This window comes from Diceros bicornis, chromosome 8 (genome assembly GCF_020826845.1).
Source record: "Diceros bicornis minor isolate mBicDic1 chromosome 8, mDicBic1.mat.cur, whole genome shotgun sequence".
Taxonomy (NCBI): domain Eukaryota; kingdom Metazoa; phylum Chordata; class Mammalia; order Perissodactyla; family Rhinocerotidae; genus Diceros; species Diceros bicornis.
In genome coordinates, this window is record NC_080747.1 from 52,398,585 (window position 1) to 52,420,090 (window position 21,506).

Here is a 21,506-nt window from a genome sequence, read left to right on the forward strand (position 1 = left end):
ATTCTAACTTAGTGTATCGCATGAGACCAAAACCAGGTGTGTTCGTGCTTTCTCTCAGAGGATGACCAGAGCTTTCATTTTTATCACCATTTTGATCTCAGCATTCTAATGTCATACATGTCTATATATTTTTGCAGGATCTTCAAAAAAGCCTTGCACTGACTTGGGAAATAAAATAGAAAATATTAAGGCAATGGGTTAAGCATCAGAGATAAATTTAATTCAAGATTTATTGCAAACTTTTTCTCTGCCCCCTCAAAGCTGGCAACCTACTTGTTATATTTCCATTGGATAGCACATTCATTATAAGCTTCTTATATATGAGGGTTAGCTCATTTCAAGAGTTTGTTCCATTTCCCCTCAGAATCATTTTATTTGTACTTTGCTTAATTGTAATAAACATAGTAAATATTCTCGCAGTTTATATGAGAGATTGAGTTCTTATATTAAAAACAATATCATAGCAAGCAATAATGAGCCCTGTCTCTGGCATGTGAGTTAGAAACAGACTCACAAAGCTCAGGGAGATGTGCATCTGTGGAAAGTTTTAAAAGAGATAAATGTTTCCCTTTACCATGATTCACAATGATGTTACTAAACAGAAATACGCATTTTGCCTCACTGCCAATACAGCTGCAATGCTCTATGTGGGATTCTGACTTCAAGTGGAGATGTAATGGTATACCAGACAGACTCCAAATGCCAAACTACAGCTCCCATTCAATTATTCCAAAGCTTCTTAAGTGACCCTGAAAGCAATTTGAAATCTATGTGAATCTGTGCTTATCATCCAGTGGATCCAAGTGGGTACATCTCTCTTTGAACCAGGCTCTCAAATTTAAAAGGGAGTTTTAGACACATAAAAGCAATGTCTGGGTTTTCCTCTATCCAAAAAATGGAAATAATTATTAAAAGTATTTATCACTTGATGTCTTTTACATACACCTCACAACTTAAAGGCATGCTCTGAAGACCAGGAAAGCTCTTAGTAATTTTTGTATCCAAAATACAACCTATACACAGTAGGTGTTCAACAAATAAGTGCTGAATATCAATATATGTTGATAAAAGTATTGGCATCAGAATTTGATGAGGAAATTCTTTTTCTGAGCCTTGGTGTTATGCATATGAACTCTCTCCCTACATCCCTAATGCTGCTAATATCAAGGCAAGATAGACCACAGATAGACATGTAGATAGTAGATACACAGACAGATAGATGCATAGATACATAAATAAATAGGTAGATACGTAGAGAATTAGATACATGGATAGATGATAGATAGATATATAAATACATGATAGATAAATAGATACATACATACACAGACACAATGATCAAAAAACTTTATGTAGCTCCCTCCAGACCTTACTGAGAAATATACATATATATGTGCTTCAAACTGCTCAATGGCCATGTACTGGAATAATTACCATTCCCAAAAGAGACCACATCATTTTCTTTTTAACCAATAAAAAGGTGTCTTTAAGATTTCCCCATCACAGTTTTGTAGCTAGTCCTCTCATTCTTCAGAGAATTCGTTGCACTTACTCTTAAGTGATGTAGCACTCTCTCACCTGCCAGCTAATATATTCAGTTTTAAAGAAGCTACTTTAGTGGTCTCAGATTACTCTTTAATGTTTTTTTAAATTTATTTGAAATTTTATACTCTATGCTCTTTGTCCAGTGTCCCCTTGTCTTTTTACTTTCTGCCAGGCAAAGATAGTCTCTGTCTTCTTATTTTACACAGACTCACATTAAGTCACATAGGCCAACTCAAAGTCAATTTTAAGATGAGACCCTGCATGAAACAGGAAACTGCTCTGTGATACTTCCCACACTTTCCAGTTGTCTTTTACCACCAGTCGTTCTATAGTCTTGAGTATACTCATAGGGAATGGACTTTGATAAAAAGCCATAAATTTCTAAGTATACTTAGGACAAGCAGGTATGGGACCTGCAAGTCATTTGTCTTGTTCTGTGCAAACAGATCCTCAATGCAATTTTTGATTAAGGTAATTGAATGGTTTCCCTGAACTCTTGAATAAAAAATCCTCATTAAATGTGTCCTCGCTTCCTTATGGTTTTTGTGTATATACATTTATTTGTTTATCTCGAGAAATTCCTTTTATTTTTTTATCATAACAACTGTGTCTCTTGGACCCACACTGGCATCGATGGTTATCAGGATGTTGGCATTGTAAATTCGCTTGCCTGATCAGAAGAGAGCCGAGATGTACTACACACAATCTAAAAGCAACTTTTGCCTCTTCCTTGTCTATTTTTAAGGCTGAAATTCCTCCTAGAAGCCCTTCTGCCTTTTACATATCTTCCCATTATAATCCTAATTCTTGTGCCTGTCTTTCTAAATGAAATAACTTTACAAAGCATAACTTTGTTTTGCAATTGTTTTCTGTGGAACTTACAATTTGACTAAATTGGTATTTTTAAAGGGAGCTTTAACCAGAAAAGAAGGAAGAATTTCAAATGTCCAATGGTCAGTCTATCTTAATTGTATGCTGAAGCTTTCAAATAAAACTCTGAGCAAACTCTGAACACAACTGGGCTTCTTAAAAAGGTTTCTTGACTAAACCAAAAGAGAAAATATCTCTGAATGATCTCTCTGAGGTTTTGCTTCTCTTATCCACTACTCCCATCTATCCTTCCCGTACTACATCCGTAACATATACCTCATCCACAGATTATACCGAGAAGAACGTACTGCATGAATTATCATTTCTTCATGATTATAATTTAGAGTCCTTAATTCATTCTAAATTAAGTTCACTGCCCAAGTTTCTTGAGATAGAGTTGCTTAATTTACTGTAAAAATTAACTTCTGGTTTACTGCAGAGCTACATTTAAGCACTTTTGAAAATCAAAGAAGATAGAGAAAAGTTAGACAAGAGTTTAGAATTATATTAGGTAGCAATGTCCTGGGTTTACCAAACCTCTGGTAATTTATCTACTTGCTGGATTAATCAGATGGAGACAGATAGACAAAGGATATTAATTGGAATCTAATTAAAAGTCATATATAGCCTAAGATGCTTAACACATAAAAAGGTCTTGTAATGGCCAAAAGGTAGCAGAAAGCCCTATTTACGGCTATCTTTCCTTAATGGGATATTAAACAAAAATTCAGAACTGTAAACAGCATGATAAGAAATTATTAACGAAATTATGAGGTGATTTCAAAACCAGACTACATTATAAGCTTTAAGTAATATTTGGATGTCAACTGAGCTGCAGAAGTAAGGGAGCCTCACCTCTATTTGTCATTGGTTAAACATGAAAAAGGTGATTTGACTTAGCAGATCTTTACATCCACAGAGCTGTAATGAATAGACAAACCAAAATCCAAAAGAATTTCCTCACCTTAAAAATCAAACAACTGGCCCACGTTCAAAAGAACTAAATTACAAAAGTTCAACCCTTTCTTTGTCCTAAAGCCAGTAGATTGACAAATATGTCTATAGATAATGCAAAAAGAAAGGATTTTGGAAAAAAACAATGCCCAACCCTAGCAAAAGTATTTCAAGGTAGAAATGCCATAGATAAAACATAATGATGGCGCTTTGAGGAATTCTAGGGGTCCTCACAGCTCCCCATTTTACCTTTGGACCAGCACAAGGGAGTTGACAACAGTCATAGGAGAATGTAAACATAAATGCCCCTTGACTTAGATGCTATTCTCTAAAGCTTAAGTCCTGCAACATTTATCCATTGAAGAATGTAAAATCACCAATATAGTTGTAAGTATTCTCTCTGTCTCAAAGAATATATTTCCTTTGGTCTTCTTACTGAAAAACATTCTTTTTTTTATGTGATACCACTTTCAAATTTAATTGAAGAGATTTATTATGTAAAAGCATTGCCAAACTAAATGTTCAGAAAACATTTTATTTTTAGAAGTATTTATTGGTTCCTAATGCATAAGTGAATTAGAGTTGATCTTGGCAAAGCTGTCCAACTTGTGATGTCCTTAAAGAAAGTAGGGCCTCATCATTTAGAAGTTCCAAATACTCTCTGGACCAAAATTCAATGTATTATAGAATGACTAAAGGGAGCGGATCCAATTGAAAGATTTCTTTCTCCAATAGCCTGCAATACTAAAACTAGAAGCAAGACTGGCTATAAACCAATAATTGAAACAATCAGTAAGGGCTTAGCAACACCTTTCACCACCCTCCTATAATACCCATATTCTTCTGGTTTAAAAAAAAAAAAAAGCTAAAAGTAGAGAATATAGATTTGAATAGGACTTAAGGACATTTTAAATATTGTTATTCATAAAGTTTTCTGTAGTACCTATCACAAATACCATCCACCATAAGCCTTTGTGATCACATTTTATGCTGTTATAGAACTCTGCTCATGTTTTTTTTAGCTAGTCAATATCTGCTTGCATTCACTTGGGAAAGTCAACAGTATACTTGGACTATAATGTTTCAAAGATCTACTAAGACACTGTCATAACTTTCTTTTTTTATGTCATGGTTAGTCAACCATGACATAACAAAATTCCCATAGAATTCCCACATGATGCACTTTGATATGGTATGCATGTGAATTTTTTTTCTCCTGACCAAGAAGAGTCTGCAAATGTATTTGCCTTGTTTATTATGATTCTTAGCTAAACAGGTTCATAAGAATTTTACTTAACACACAAGATTTTGTTGTCAAATCAAACTCACATGAATCAGGCATCTTACCCACTATCAGGCTTTAAAAAATACAGTCAGTCAAAAGATGCAGATGAAGTAAAGAGAGGTCTACTCTCTCTAGGCATTGAAAGAGCTCTCTAGGTCCTTCCTTTTCATATTGGACATGAACCTCCCAGTCCAAAATAGATGCTGTTTTTAAGTTAGGTTTGTGGGAATATTCTTCACAGAATATGAGCATTTAAAGTATTAAACATTTACTGTACCAATGAGCTGTATAGCTTCTGTGACATTTTTCAAGCAGCCAAGCGTTATGGGATTCTATTTACTGTAATTCTTAGCAAGGAACAACCCTATAAGTAATTCTTAGCTAGGGACATCCTGCTGAGGACATTTTAGAGATCAAGTCTCTTCCTCCCAGAAAATATCAGTAGTTGATTAATACCAAGGTCCACCTGATGAGGAAATTAAACCAAGTAACTTGTCTTCTCACTTCCCCCCTGGGCGAGGGTGTGTTCTACAGGTAAAAAGGGCGAATGGATCGCAGGCAAGTTAGTTTAATTAAGAAAATTTCTAGAATTAACAAGATATTACAGGCAACAGGTGCCAGAATTTTCAGTCCTTTCTAAACCCCTTTATGACCACATCAAATTAATTGTTGCTATATACAACCATGAAATTCAGAAGTGGAAGAAGCTTTTATATCCCATAAATTAAGTTCAGCATCAAAAACTGTCATAAATTCTTTGACTTACATGCACGCAGAAAGAGAGATCACACACTAGTAGTCCTTATGCAATAACATGGACACATCCACATCAGAAAACCATAGCCTCCAAAGCCTTTCTTTAAACCCTATAACTATAGCATAGCTTTGCTTTTTGAAAGATATTAGTATAAAAGTAGCAGCATCATTGAATGTAATTTTAGGTAAACCTCGCCACTTGATAGTTCCTAATATGGTATAATCTTTGACAATAACATATCTATCATTTTTCTACTTATCATCTAATTACCCATGAAGTTTTGTAGCTCACATTTAATTATCCATTCCTGGAACACGATACACCACATAGCCTATTACTCTGACTGGAAGAAAGTCTCAAGTTACTCAAAGTTATCTATGCCACAAACCAATGTTTTAGTTTTAGCACTTGACAATCCACATTTAATTCTGTTTCTTTATGGGTCGTGTTTAAAGACCGAGCTAGGAGTCTTTAATGCTAGATCTATGTTTTCCCATCAAAGTTCTTGACAGAATTCAACTCCTATGTAAAATCATTCCAGGTAGTCAAGAATATGTCAGAAAGTTCAAAATAATAGAACCAATAATCATACAGCTAGTAGACATGCCTGTTACGTATTATAGGGAGCTTAAAATACTATGAAAAAAATTAGCATGCAAGCAAATAAATATACCTAGGAAAAGGTTAACCAATCCGCCCACTTGCACTCTGGTTTCATCTCTATTTAGTCCTGCGCTATCTGAAAGAAATGTAGTTCAAGCCGCAAATGGGAGTCTTGTATGTAATTTTAAACTTTCTAGTAGCCATGTTTTAAAAAGTAAAAAGGAACAGATAAAATAAAATATAACCACAAATTTTATTTAACCCAATGTATCCGACATCATATATTTTCAATATGTAATCAATATAAAATTATTAATGAGATATTTCACATTATTTGTTCTTACTAAGCTTTCAAAATTTAGTGTGTATTTTATACTTACTGAACATCAATTAGTACTAGCCACATTTCAAGTACTCAATAGCAACTTGTGGCTAGTGGCTACTGTATTTTATATTGCACAATTGTTTAACTTCCCCAGGTCATTTTCTTGAGCCATCAACTAAGAATGAAAATAACTGCTATACTAATGAACAAGAATGAATGTGTCATAATTGTATTTTGAAGTTTCCTTTAAAAAAATAGAAACTACCAGAAATGATAGAACTATCCTCTGAAACCATATAATGTGATAAAACTTTTTGATGGCATGATTAATACTGGGAAAATTCAACGTACTTTAATTCAGCAAGTATTAATTGGATTCCTATGGGGTATAAAGTATTAATTAATTAATTAAGGAAATATCTATTGGAGGCCTATTAAGTGGAATGTACCTTTCAGTTGTCAGAATATAAGCGAACAAGAGAGACAAAATGCACTCCGATAGGGAGTTTTGGCAGCATAGAGGTAGTTATACCATGGGAGTTGCAAGGAAATGAGACATTGCCCAAGCATGCAAGGAGTGTGCTCTTTATTTAAAGAGAAGTAAAACATGAAGTACTCCAAGACAGTGTGAAAATATCATAGTGAGAGCACAAGTGAATAAACATATTGAAAATAAAATGTCAGCTAGATAATAAAAAGTACAATGAAGAAAAATTTTTAAAAAGTGGATGATTCATTAGCTAATGAAGTGGTAAGACACTATGACCTGCTATTTTATATAGTGGGATCAGGAGAGGCAATTTTGATAAAATTATATAAATGAAGTGAAGAATAAATCATGTGACTATTTGAGGGGAGGATTTTCTAAGCCTAGGGAAATGCAAATGTAAATTAATACCCTGGGCAGGGAAAATGACACTCTTCTCCACATTTTAAAATGTATTTTCATTTTTTAAGAAGGAGTAAAGATAGTAGAGATAGTCGTGAATTTGAAAAGGTAGCTAGGGGCCACATCATTCAGGTGTACCATGGTAACAACTTTGGGTTTTGGATGTTCTTTTTTTGTCTGAATGTGATGGAAGCTACTGGAGCATTTTGAGGAGAAAGTGATGTGATCCTATATTTACTTGTGAAAAATAGAAAATGGGGGAGAATACTGAATTCAGGGACAGTTGTTTACAGTCTACTGTGATTGTCCACAGAAATATGATAGTTGCTTTTCTAGGGTGATGGAGGTAATAACAGTACAGAGTTGGGATACATTTAGAAGGCAGAGAAAATAGGGTATTTCCTAAGGGTTTGATATGGATTATTCAACAAACAGAAAAGTAAAAGTTTGAAAAGCAATGGATACAAAGAAAATTTAAGGAACCAAATCCAAGATGGAAGAAGCACTTCAAAATAGAGCATAGAGCCAAAGTAGAATCTGCACCTAGAGGTGAGGACCAGGTGGTACTCACCAGTCTGACCGAAATAGCAGAGCAGTTAGTTGGCCTGACATAGACTTTACAGAGTCAGGAAGAAATTGAAAAATCCTTTGATGAGAGTGTAAGTGAAACGACAGACTAGAATTGGGAATAGTCTGAAATGCAAAATTACTTAGTTCTATAGAACACCCTCACCCCATACCAAAATTTTACTGAGTATGAAGAAATGAGTTGTTCAAAGTAGAGAATTCATGAAATCTTGAGCATTCTTACAGTGATTGGATCCTGATTCTGCAAGAATAGAAGGAGATATCTGGAATTAAATTTTCTCCTTGCTCAACCAGTAATTTGGTAAGAATCTCATCTCTTTGTAATGGTAGCACAAGAATTGGGAGGTTAATTATCCAAAAGTATCTTGACTTCATTAAATCCATAAGTCTCTTACCTCAAACTTCTACACAAAAGGAAGGATGTGCACTGTCTGGGGGGAAAAAAAAAACGAAGCATTGAAAAATATAGTTTACTTTTCATTGAGGTATATGTATAATTTCATGTATTTATATGTATTATTTTTATATTATATAAATAATTATATATATTTATATTATATAGTTTCATATATTGATAACATACATACGAAATAAAACAAGAATAGGAGTCATACAAATAATCAGAAAATATAGTACACAATCAAAGGACAGATTAAATCAATGTAAGCATACTTATTGATGACTCAGGTTTTATACTTAGCAAACAAGGACCAAAATAAATAAATAAAAGTTTTGATTATAAATATTTCACTATAAATATGGATTTAGTGGATGAAATTATAGGAACTATAGGACACAGGAGGATAAATAGGGAATAATATGAATAGCTTTAAGTCAATCAATAAATTCAACAACTTAAAGGAATATACATATTCTACGAGGCTGGCTTAATTCTGAGTTAAGAAGTCCAAATTTGTCATTATTCAAGGTTATTTTGACTATTATAGATCACTTGAAATTCTACAGAAATATAGAATCATCTTGGAATATTTACAAAGTGATTGCTGAAATTTGAATTGCATTTCCACTGAATTTACAGATCAATTTTAGTCAATTTACATTTTAATAATATTGAGCTCTCCAATCCATACACATGGTATATCTCTCCATTTATTCGTGTTCTTTAATTTTTGTTCTGCAGCATTTTGCAGTTGTTTTAGTATGTATTGCACATTTTTTGTAAAATATATTCCTAATTATTTTATGTTATTTTATTCTTTTGCACATTATACTTATAAATTTGATTTCTAATTATTATTTCTCAAATGTAGAAGTAAAATGATTATGTATATATACACTACACTTTCCCCATTTACTCAATAATTTTAGTATTTTTTAAAAGATTCGTTGCAATTTTCTACATGCAAATCAAGTAACTTGCAAATAATGAAAGTTTAACTCTCCTTTTCCAAAGTTTATGACTTTTACTTATATTCTTTCCTTATTACAGTGGCTGGGACCTCCAGTGAATGTTGAATAAAAGTGATAATAGATGACATTTTTGCCTTATTGACTTTTTCCTGATCCTAGGAAGATGATGTTCCATACTTCAGTAAACATGATTTTTGCTGTAGATTTATTTATTTATTTATTTATTTATTTATTCATTTTTTAGTGAGGCAAATTGGCCCTGAGCTAACATCTGTTACCAATTTTCCTCTTTTTGCTTGAGGAAGATTGTCACTAAATTCACATCTGTGTCATTCTTCCTCTGTTTTGTATGTGGGACGCTGCCACAGCATAGCTTGATGGGCGGTCTGTAGGTCTGCACCTGGCATCTGAACCCATGAACACCAGGCCGCCGAAGTGGAGTGCGTGAACTTAACCACTACACCCCCAGGCCAGTCCTGACCTGTAGATTTTTTTATAAAAACTTTTCATGTTGAGAAAAGGCTCTCTTATTCCTAATCTTCTGAAATTCTTTTTTTTTTTTTTTTTTTGTGAGGAGGTCAGCCCTGAGCTAACATCCGCCAATCCTCCTCTTTTTTTGCTGAGGAAGACGGCCCTGGGCTAACATCGGTGCCCATCTTCCTCCACTTTATATGGGACGCCGCCACAGCATGGCTTACCAAGCAGTACTTCGGTGCGCGTCCGGGATCCGAACCAGCGAACCCCGGGCCGCCGCAGCGGAGCGCGCGCACTTAACTGCTTGCGCCACCGGGCCGGCCCCTCTTCTGAAATTCTTTTATATGATGAATAATGTTCAAATCTGTCAATATTTTTTCATCCATTGTGATGATCATTTAGATTTCTTCTTTACTCTGTTAATGAGTTATATTACATTAATCGATTTTCAAAAGTTAAACCAACCTTGCATTTCAGGGATAAGTCCCTCTTGGTTACAATACATCATCTTTTTTATATATTGCTGGCTTCTATTTAATAACATCTTTTTTTTTTTTTTTTTTTTTGAGAAAGATCAGCCCTGAGCTAACATCCATGCTAATCTTCCTCTTTTTTTTTGCTGAGGAAGACTGGCTCTGAGCTAACATCTATTGCCAATCCTCCTCTTTTTTTTTCCCCCCCAAAGCCCCGGTAGATAGTTGTATGTCATAGTTGCACATCCTTTTGGTTGCTGTATGTGGGACGAGGCCTCAGCATGGCCAGGGAAGCGGCGCATCGGTGCGCACCCTGGATCTGAACCCAGGCCGCCAGTAGCAGAGCGCGTGCACTTAACTGCTAAGCCACAGGGCCGGCCCACTAACATCTTCTTAAAAGTTTTTAAAGCTATATTCATGAGCTCTGCAACAGATTTTGGCTGCTGTAAAAATTAGTCTGACATTTGGACCTTATGAACTAGCAGATAAAATATTACTAGAAGTATCTGTAGCAGATAAGGATGCTGTATGGTAGCTTTGACAGGCTTCTAAAGGAGATTGACAGAATGGACCCTTAGGGTATCGGAGCAAAGTCATGCCATCTGTTATAGATAACTATTCTCCGTTGAAAAAACAGTTTCTGGTTTGCTAATGGGCTCTAAGAGAGACTGAAGATTTGAATGTAATTCACTAAGTTACCATGTAGTATGAACTATCTATTATGAATATGGTGTTATGTAACCCACCAAGCCATAAATTGGGGCATTTGCAGTAGTACTCATCAAGTGAAATTCAATATGGAGATGGAATCGAGTTTGAGCAGGTCTTGAAGCACAAGTAGCATGAAAAAAATGGCTCAGTCTTGTGAGCTCTATTCCCTCTGTATTAGCCATTTCTGATTTAACTCAAACATCAAGTCACTCGAGGAAATTATCTATGAGTTGATTGTGGAAAAACAAATAAGGGAATGGTTTAGGGAAGATTACGTATAGCTATATCATAAAATCTGAAACAACTGATCCTGATTATCAAGAGGAAACAGGGCTTCTACTACGCACTGATTATGCTGCAATGCAAGGGAATTTCTGATCTGTCTATTAGTACTTCTTTGTCCCATGGCTTAATTTAATGGAAAGCTACAGGAACAAAAGACCATTTATAGTACAGACCCTCTGGGAGCAGAGGTTTGGGTCACAGCCTCAAGTAAAAGTCATAACCATTTTTTTGGGTACTCTTTGTTCCTTTAAAATAATTATGTTCCTAAACTTGATTATAAACACTCTCAGGAACTTAAAATTTATCAAATCACTTTGCATCCTGGTGACTTTTCATGAACTTTCTTGGAAGTGATGACATCTCGTTTGATTCAGAGTAAGCACAAAAGTCCTTTGGGTGGATAATGAGCAAATTAAATGAAGATGGGAATAATTGTTAAAAAGAAAAAACAGTGAAAATTTCTTGTAAGATATGCTGTGGAACTCATCCGTAATCTAGGCACTGACAAACGGAAAACTCATTTTTGGATCATGAGAACTGTAACGGTAGGTATCATCTCACATTTCCCAGCACTCCCCTTGGCGTAGAAGGCAAAGTACACCATAAATGTAAAAGAAAATAATATTCTAAATATCTCCCCTGTTATTATCAGGAATTGGCCAGATGTTATTTACTCTTGGAAAAATTCTTCTTTTGAAAATTCCTTAAACTAAGATTTCTAAAGACCAAAGAGAAAGAGAAAATACCATGTACTTAATTAATGTTGTTTCTCCTGAATTAATTTTCCAGTTTTTTTTTTTAATTAGATATGGTGAGTTGGATTTTATTTTCTAGTTTCACATTGTTTTGATGGTAAATTTTTCTGTTATGTTTTCATATGTTCATACTTCTAAAATGCATGAAAACAAAACACAAATGAAACTGAGTGGGAAGAGTCTGTCATTACTTATAGAAATATCTACTATTCATGCAGCCATCTGTTGTGAATGATTCAACTTTGAGACGTGATAAAATATGAAATCTTAATGTTAGAAAGTGTGCATTGCTCCAATAAGGATATCTGGTTTTGTTTTGATTTTGAATTTGTATGTATCATTTGATAGATTGAGAAATAAAAACATAAGATTTCCTTGGATATTATTAGATTCATTCCTTTGTTCATTTTCAGTCTGTTTACTATTCATCATTTTCCTTTGCTCAGACTTGTCTTCAAATTAATGTATTTTTAGCATTGGGAAACAGGCTTAAATAAAATAATTTTAAACTTCATAAGTAGCAATATCCAATATGAAAGATCTTAAAATTTAATTCATCCCTACTTTCAGATGGGCAACATTGTAGCTTTCTATTTATAACGTACACAAGATTAGAAATAGAAGACTCCAGAGAATCCTAATGTTTAAGAGGGAATGTGAGGTGGTGGGAAAAAGACTAGAGTGGAATTTGAAGACCTAGCTTCTAAGATTGGCTGTGTTTTAATTTACTTAAATTCTATGAACTTCAATTTCTTCATAGATAAATTTAGGAAATTGTAATATTTTTAATCCTCAGTCTTTTTCAACTCTGTATTTATTTGTTATCGAGTCTATTTCCTAAACAGGAGATAATCCAGTAATGCAGATACACAATGAGGAGTTACAGAGCAGCATTAAGTAAAGTTGGCACGGGAAAGAACACCTAGGGTGATTGGCTCAAATTTCCAGCTACTTCACTTGTTAGGCCTTGAAGTAAATTACAGATATTTCAAATAAAAACAGTTATTTTTCCAAGAGCCACAGCTGAAGGCATATGGATCATTTGTTGGTTTTTTAATACAAATATTTAAATATTAAAACTTTCTCTATTAAGAGGCCTGCATGCTACGTTTTCTCTATTTGAGAAAATTTATAGTATAGTAGTCTGAAGAGAGAGTCAGACTCTTTAAGGATATTAAATTCACTTTACATGTAGAAATTAAAATAAAAAATCTTACATGAAGTCATTCTAAAGGAAAGAGAAAAATCTCTTGGTGTTTGGAATTTTTTAAATAGTAAACAAGTCTAGTTCAGATATTTTGTCTATATCTATGTACATACGCACTCACTGTACACACCCATGTAGCTAATGTGGAGGGGAAGTTATGTGATGAAACGCACCAGGGGAAAATTATCCTATCAACATCAACTGAGTATGATGAGACAAAGCTTTACTTAGCCAAAGCAAAAAGTAAGTTCACTAGGACAAGTAACTAGGATGAGGATAGAAATCGAGAATGTGTTCAATACAGAAGTTATTCTTTTAATGTCATAAATTGTCTTGACCTTCCCCTACATTTTTAAAAAATAAAACCTGATGTTTTATGGAGTGGCACTTGGACTCCCAGCCGCTAGCTTTCTCCTTTAAATGTGCTGTGGGGTTTTCTCTATTATTAATACATGAAACAAGGCTCACGTGGATCAGCAGCCAGCTGAAGAGGATTGTCTTGGAGATAGTTTCTAATAACTAAATGCAACCTGTCTTTTCATTCAAAGGACTCCATCCTCTTTGTTTAAGTATGTGTGTACTTATGAGTATACTAGAAGGAGGGACGCAGAGAAATGGGATAAATGACATTTCTCTTCCCATCCTCTATGTGCTCGCTAACGCATAGCTTTCAGGAGATTCCTGGTACTGTGTTTGTAGGACAAAATGGTATCACAAACCAAGGGTTCTCTTCATAGGCTTTTTCTATTTTGTTCTAGAGTCTAATTGGAGGAGATCACACTCTTAGCAGTGGATTATGATTGTTTGGAAAGTACTACAGAAGAAAATAAGCCATCTCTCATAGGAATTTGATGCAGTATATTGTTTTAAAATGATATTATGTGTATCATATGATGTACATAGTGTCAATAATGGTAATCCTGGATATGGTGTCTTTTGAAGAATCATAGAAACACAACTGTATGGGTTTGCAAGGACCTTAAATATTATATGATAATTTAACAACACATTTGAAATTGAACATATAGAAATCTCTGGCACTGGTTTGACTGAGAAACATGTGGTGGCAAAATGCCATCTACAAGAAGAGTTATTAAGATTCAGTCTTACTATTTTCCTGTAACTTTAGAGCTCTTTCCAAGTTTTTGTCTTCTTAACAACTACAGGCTATAGAAGGTAGATATTAAGCTTTACAGTGTTCTAACTATACTAGAATATTATACAAATCTGTTCTTTGACCATTTTTTTCTCCCCCTATATGCCACGCAAAGTTATGCAAATAAGTCAGAAAAACATTAGTTAACTACTGAAAAAACATCATATAATTTTATTAATAGGAAATGCAGCCAAAATAAACTAAAAATAAATGTGCACATGTGCATAATGACTTAGTACTGATTTTTGACAGAACTGATATTTCTTATGTTTTCCTAATTTTTCTGACAGGCACATATCAAATTTGATTTTGTCTCTTAAATTACGTTGGTCTTTTGTCATAATTAAGTATCGCTAGTCTTCTCTTTAGATATTTTAGATCTTTAATGCCTGAATGTAGGTCTTATTGTTAACGGTCATTGCTCTGGTTGTCACTAATATCTGTGAAATGTTAAGAGCACATTTTGCTTAACAGCAAAAACTTTGCTATATTGTCTTATGAAAAGCTCTGATTTTATAAAAGAGTATTTGCAGATAAGCATCATGCTGCTTTGAAAACATCTATTATGCCAAAGGGCCAGCTGGAAAGGAAACTAATCAACAGAAATGATTGTGACCATTAAAATAATCTGCTTTGTAGGGAATTAATTAGGTTGAAAATAACAATATAACATTATTAAAATTGTCTCATAAGACCCAACCTCTATGATCGATCTATCACATACTATCATGTTTTTCCTATTAAGGTGTCATTCTAATACTTATCAATATCTATCATTTACAGTCCTAGTATCTACACTGATTAATAATATTATAGTTTTTTCTTGGAAGAAAACCAAAAGACATTTTAATGATACCATTCCACTACTTCTTCTCCTCTTTCCCTTACAATGTTAGAGAACATAAAGTATATTTCAAAGGTAAAGTGATGTATAGGCTTGCTACTGGAAACTTAACAGGTGAAAATGCTGAAAGTATTGAGAATAGGAATGTATATAGAAGGAGATGAAAATAGGAGATAACAAAGTATTTTATTGGGAGACAAGAAAGGGATTTTATTGTGAAAATCATGCATGCCATTTTTTAAAGTCTTGATGACAATCAAAGATATGTTTTTAGGTATTATGTCTAAAATTAAAATAAAGTTTCCTCATGGATGAGCCTTCCTTCATTAACAAAATTTTAGTGCCTCCTCTCTCTCAGGCAGTTTTACAGGGGATAAAGTATTAGCACAGAATAAAATAGACATATTTTTTGCTCCCTGGGAGTTTTTTTCCCAGTACAGGGAGGCAGATAATAAACAGAGATATTAGTTATCACCATCATAAGAAAAATATCAGATAAGAATAAGAGCTTTTCAGAGAATAAAATAGGTTGCTGTATACTGACTAGAAGGCCACATTAGAGAGGGGTAGAAGGGAAGCCTCTCTAAAAAGGTGACATATAATCTGAGACCTGAACGACAAGGAGCCAGAAATGTGAATATCAGGGGAAATAATTTCCAGGCAGATGGAACAGGGTGAAAACGCTCTATTATGGGAAAACGGCTGGTAGGTTCAAGAAGAGAATGGCTAGACTGGCTAGAGGGTAGACAGCAAAGAGGGGAGAGGCAGGAGATATAGGCAGGGCTAGATCTCGGAAGACTTTTTTTTTTGGGAAAACATAAAAATTTACTTAAATTTACAAAAGAAATCCTGAATAAATAGAAAGAGAAGTCATGTTCATGGAGGAGAGAAATTACATAATTTGAAGTATCTATTCTACTCATATTAATCAATAAATTCAATAAAATCTCAATTTAACAAATCTCAAACAGTGTTTAGGGTATTTGTCTAATAAACTCAAAGTTAACATGAGAGTGTATACGTGCAAAAGTGGCCAAGACAATGTTCAAAAATTAGGAGAACAATAATAAGAAGAACAAAAAGAGAAGTTGCCCTTTCTAGCCAAATGTATTACAAAGCTATATACTTTAAAACAAGTGATATTGGCAAAGGAATATTTACTTAGAGTAAAATTTAAAAATTCTGAAACAGATTCTAGTATATGAGAAAATGACAGATTACTGAGGAAAAAATCTATGCTATCATTATAGGGATTGTAATATTTGTTATTTATTCAGAAAGTAAGTCAATTTGTATATTTGCTAGGTACAGTTCACAAAATTGAATTCAACAGGATTATTTGCTTAACATCTCCATTAAAGTATTAAGCATTATAAAAACAGAAACGTAGATAATAATTTCTACAGAAGCCAAAATTCCTTTTGCATAAGACACATTCATATAAAAACACTTGATAAAATAGGATTTGACCATGTATATGTGTGTGTATCTCAATTAATAGATAGAGAGATGTGTGTATGCAGGTGATATATTTGGATATTATATATCTAGAAAATCAAAAAGAACCAATTGAAAAACTATTATAAACAAGATAATTTAATAAAGTAAAATTTTTATATTGCAATGTAGGAAAATTAACATATAAAATCAATAGGTGTCATATCTAAAAAATAATCATTTAGATTATATAATAGAAATGAAGATTCCATTTGCAATAGAAACAAATTGCTGAACTATCTAGGAACAACGTTAACACGGAATGGGCAAACCTTCTGTGACTATGTGAGGTTAAACTTTAAAACACTCTTAAAGCCCACAAAAGAAGAGACAAACCAATGAAAAAGATACTATATTCTTGGACAAAAAGCCTCACACCCTAAAGATTTCATTTTCTCCTGTTAGTTTATAAATGTATCAGGATCATATTAAGAATAGCCACTTTTGCTTCTTCACTTGAAGCAAAATAAGATTATTTTAAAATTTGATGAAAATTTAAACAATGTTCATTATTCAGAAAAACTGAGGAAAGACCAATAATGGAGGAGTAGGTATACCAGAGATTGAAACATTTTATAAAGCCTCTATTATTAAGGCTGGATAGAATTTGTTTATAGATAGATGGAAAACCTTGAAACAGAATAGAAACTCCAAAGAGATACCTAAGATTTACAGAAACTTAGTATTTAATAAAAGTGGCATCTCATATCATTAATGAAAATATGCAGCAATAATTAATTAGTCTTTGGAGGAAAAGACCTATTGGCCTTTTTGTGCAAGGCAAAGCAAAATAAAACAAACTGTAAATACCACAAACTAAATCAAAATGACATGACAAACTAGGAAAAATTATTTACATTACTTAAAATGAGATATCACTAATACAAAAGTCTGTGACAAATTGAGATGGAAATGCCTAACAATATTAAATAAAAATGGATAAAATATATGAACAATCAAGTCACAGGAAAGGAAATTCATATTAGCATAAATACATAATTGGGCACTTCAAATACTTCATAGAAAGAGAACTGCAAATTAAAAATACACTTAAGTACCATTTCTCACCTATTAGGTTTGCAAAAAACCAATATTCTGATAACACACCTGTTAGTGAGGCTGTGAGGATACAGAAACTCTAATACATTGTGGTGGAATGTAAAATGGTTGTAACCCATATGGAGGGGAAAATGGCAAAATATAACACAATGACATTTTCATTATTTTATACTATAACCAAATTTCTAGGAATCATATCAAATGCAAACTTGATAAATTATGAAATGATGCATCTACAAGATTGTTAATTATGAAAATTATTATAAGTAAAGATTAGAAACAATTCAAATTTCCATTCATAATATCTGCATGAATTATTTATATTACATCAGTACAATCTAGTATTGTGTAAATTTACATAGAAATTAAGTGATTTCTATAAACAGAGTGCAAAATGTTATTGACAAATCAAAAAAACTGAAGAGATGTACTATGTTCATAGATGGGAAAATAAGTACCATAAATACATCATTTTTTCCAAAGTAAATCTACAAATTCTGTTCATGTCAATGATAATCTTAACAAAATTTTCCACACAATTTGTCAGAATACTGATTCTAAATTTATATTACTCAATAAAGTCACAGAATAGACAATAAAATTTTGAAAAACCAAACAAGAATGGGCTAATTGCCCTACCTGAAACCAGAGTTTATTATAAAGCTATAAAATTACGACACACAAAGAAACATATTAATTAATGAAAACATAGGTTAAAAATAGATCCATACTGATACGGAAACTTAAGATTTTTCTGGCACTAAAATAAGATGAATGTTATTGTAGTAATTGATTTTACATGTAAAAATATATAAAATAACTACATCATGCCACAGGTAATTATCAATTCTTGATAGAGAACAGACCTAGATAGTACAAATTTTAGAAGAAAATCTAAGATATGAATCTTCATAATGCTGGAATGAAATGGATAGATTCTTTTTTACCAATATATAAAAAATATAAAATATAACCCAATTAAAAAATGGGCAGAGGATTTGAGCAGACATTTTTCCAAAGAAGATATACAGTTGGTCAACAGGCACATGAAAAGATGTTTAACATCACTAATTATTAGGGAAATGCAAATCAAAACTACAAGGAGACAGAACCTCATGCCCATCAGAATGGCTATTATTAAAAAGACAAGAAATAAGTGTTGGAGAGAATGTGGAGAAAAGGGAACATTCGTATACTGCTGGTGGGAATGTAAGTTCGTGCAGCCACTCTGGAAAACAGTATGGAATTTCGTCAAAAAATTAAGAATAGAACTACGATATGATCCAGCTATACCACTTCTGGGTATTTATTCAAAGAACTTGAAAACACTAATTCAAAAAGATACATGCACCCCTATGTTCATTACAGCATTATTCACAATAGCCAAGACTTGGAAACACCTAACTGCTCATCAATGGAGGAGTGGATAAAGAAGATGTGGTATATGTATATGTACAATGGAATACTACTCAGCCATAAAAGAAGATGAAATCTTTCCATTTGCAACAACATGGATACACCTTGAGGGCATTATGCTAAGCAAAATAAATCAGAAGGAGAAAGCCAAATACTGTAAGATTTCACTTATATGTGGAAGATAAAAAAGAAAACACACACACACACACACATAGACACAGGGAATAGATTGGTGATTACCAGAGGGGAACTGGGGAAAGGAGAGAGTGAAAGGAGTATGGTGATGGATGGCAATTAGACTGAGTGGTGAACACAATGCAGTCTTCACAGAAATCGAAATATAATGATGTACACCTGAAATTTATATAATCTTATAAAACAATATTACCTCAATAAAAAAAAGTTTAAGAAGTACCATGGGAAAAAGACATATAAAGTATAGATTAAAATGTTAGAAAATTGGACTTTCATACAGTAAAAGAATAAACTTCGTGCCAATAAATATACTATAAATAAAGTTAGCAGACACCGAAAGACTGAAAAAAGACATTTTCTATATATGTAAAACAAGGGTGGGGGCCGGCCTGGTGGCATAGCGGTTAAGTTTACACTTAACAGTTCCACTTTGGTGGCTCAGGGTTCACTGTTCAGATCCAGGGTGGGGACCTACTCACCGCACATCAAGCCGTGCTGAGGTGGCATCCCACATAGAAGAGCTACAACTCTACAACTATGATACACAACTATGTACTGGGGCTTCGGGGAGAAAAAAGAAAAAGAGGAAGATTGGCAACAGATGTTAATGCAGGGACAATCTTCCTCAAAAAAAAAAAAAGTGAGGGTTTCCTTCAAACAAAACAAAACAAGGGATTTGTATCCAGATTATAAAAAGACTAATACGGATCAAGAAAAAAGTGCAAGTTCAATAGAAAGGATTGACTGGCAAACAGGCAATACACAGAAAAATATAATCCAGATAATCAAATAACAAAGTAAAAAATATGTGAGAAAATTCTATTAGTTCTATCTTCAAAATAGATATACAATAGAAACAGTTCTCACCACTTCTATTACCATATCTATGGACCAAACCACATGGTCTTTCGCCTAGATTATAGCATTAGCATCCTGTTAATCCTGCTTCGTCTTTTACTTCCTTTGTTCATTCTATTCTGAACATAGTAGCTAGAGAAGGATTCTTTATGTTGTGTTGCTGGTTTTTGTTGCTGTTTTTGCTATGGGCCCCTTTGGCACTCCAGTGATGCCCATGAACCTCTTTCCAGAAAAACGTTTGAATGCAACAGCATAAAACACATAGGATTTCAAAGTAAACCCATTACATTAAAATTCAGTAAACATATTTTTTAAAATTATGTTCTAGTAACAATAACAAGATACTTCAAACAGAAAGGTAGGTTAAATCTCATTTTTTTATAGAAATATTGGAAAGCTTTTGCTTATTTTGAATAAAACCATGCAATTGTGTGTAATCTTTGACGACAGAAAATAAATATTATGTAGGGCATCTAACTGGTTTTGATTTCTTGTTTGTTTGTTTTGGTAGTTGTGAGTGTTGGAAATCTTCATTTGCAAAGACGTGGTTTGAAAACAGAATTAAAATGTCCGTAGCTCATCTTTTGTTCAGGTTCCGGCAGGCTTCTCTCAATAAATACTTGTATTTTCCAAGGTTTTTGGGTTAGTCTTCAGTTGTAGTGAGTTGTTTTTGGTTCTAAGTTTGATGTGTTTCTCTTTGATGAGGCCAACATTTTTAATCGAGTTTTTTTTTTTAATCAGAAAAAAAGATGGTTCAAGTCACTGCCATCGAGATGGACTCTTGAAAGAGTTATGAAGTGTTTCCAAGTATTCGCACATTTTTATTTTAAAATAAATTGAATTTTTATCTTAGTAAAGCACTTATTTCAGCTTTAGAAGGATGTCAAAGCCACCTGACCCTTCTTTTTTTCAGTATCAGTAATTTAGCCAAGAAACCTTACAACTGTTTAGTAACTTCCATAATGGTGACTCCAGGACCTTGATCACAAAGATTTACCTCATTCTTATGATCAAAAAAATCTTCTAGGTTTGCCAACCCATGAATAAAATCCTTTTCTTTCAAAATGTCCCAAAAATGTATTTTATTTTTCTTTCATATAAAAAGTAAGATTTTGATTGCCCTTAGTAGAAAGAAATGCTGTAAGACTGTCCTCTTGAAAGTCAACAACTTGCTGCGTAGTATAGAAAAATGTCACATTCTATAACCGTATCTTGAGAAATGTTTAAAAATATGATTCACAGGTGTCTGGCCTAGTGGTGTAGCAGTTAAGTGCACGTGCTCCGCTTTGGCGACCCAGGGTTTGCCAGTTTGGATCCTAGGTGTGTATTGATGCACCCTTGTCAAGCCAGGCTGTGGCGGTGTTCCATATAAAGTAGAGGAAGATGGGC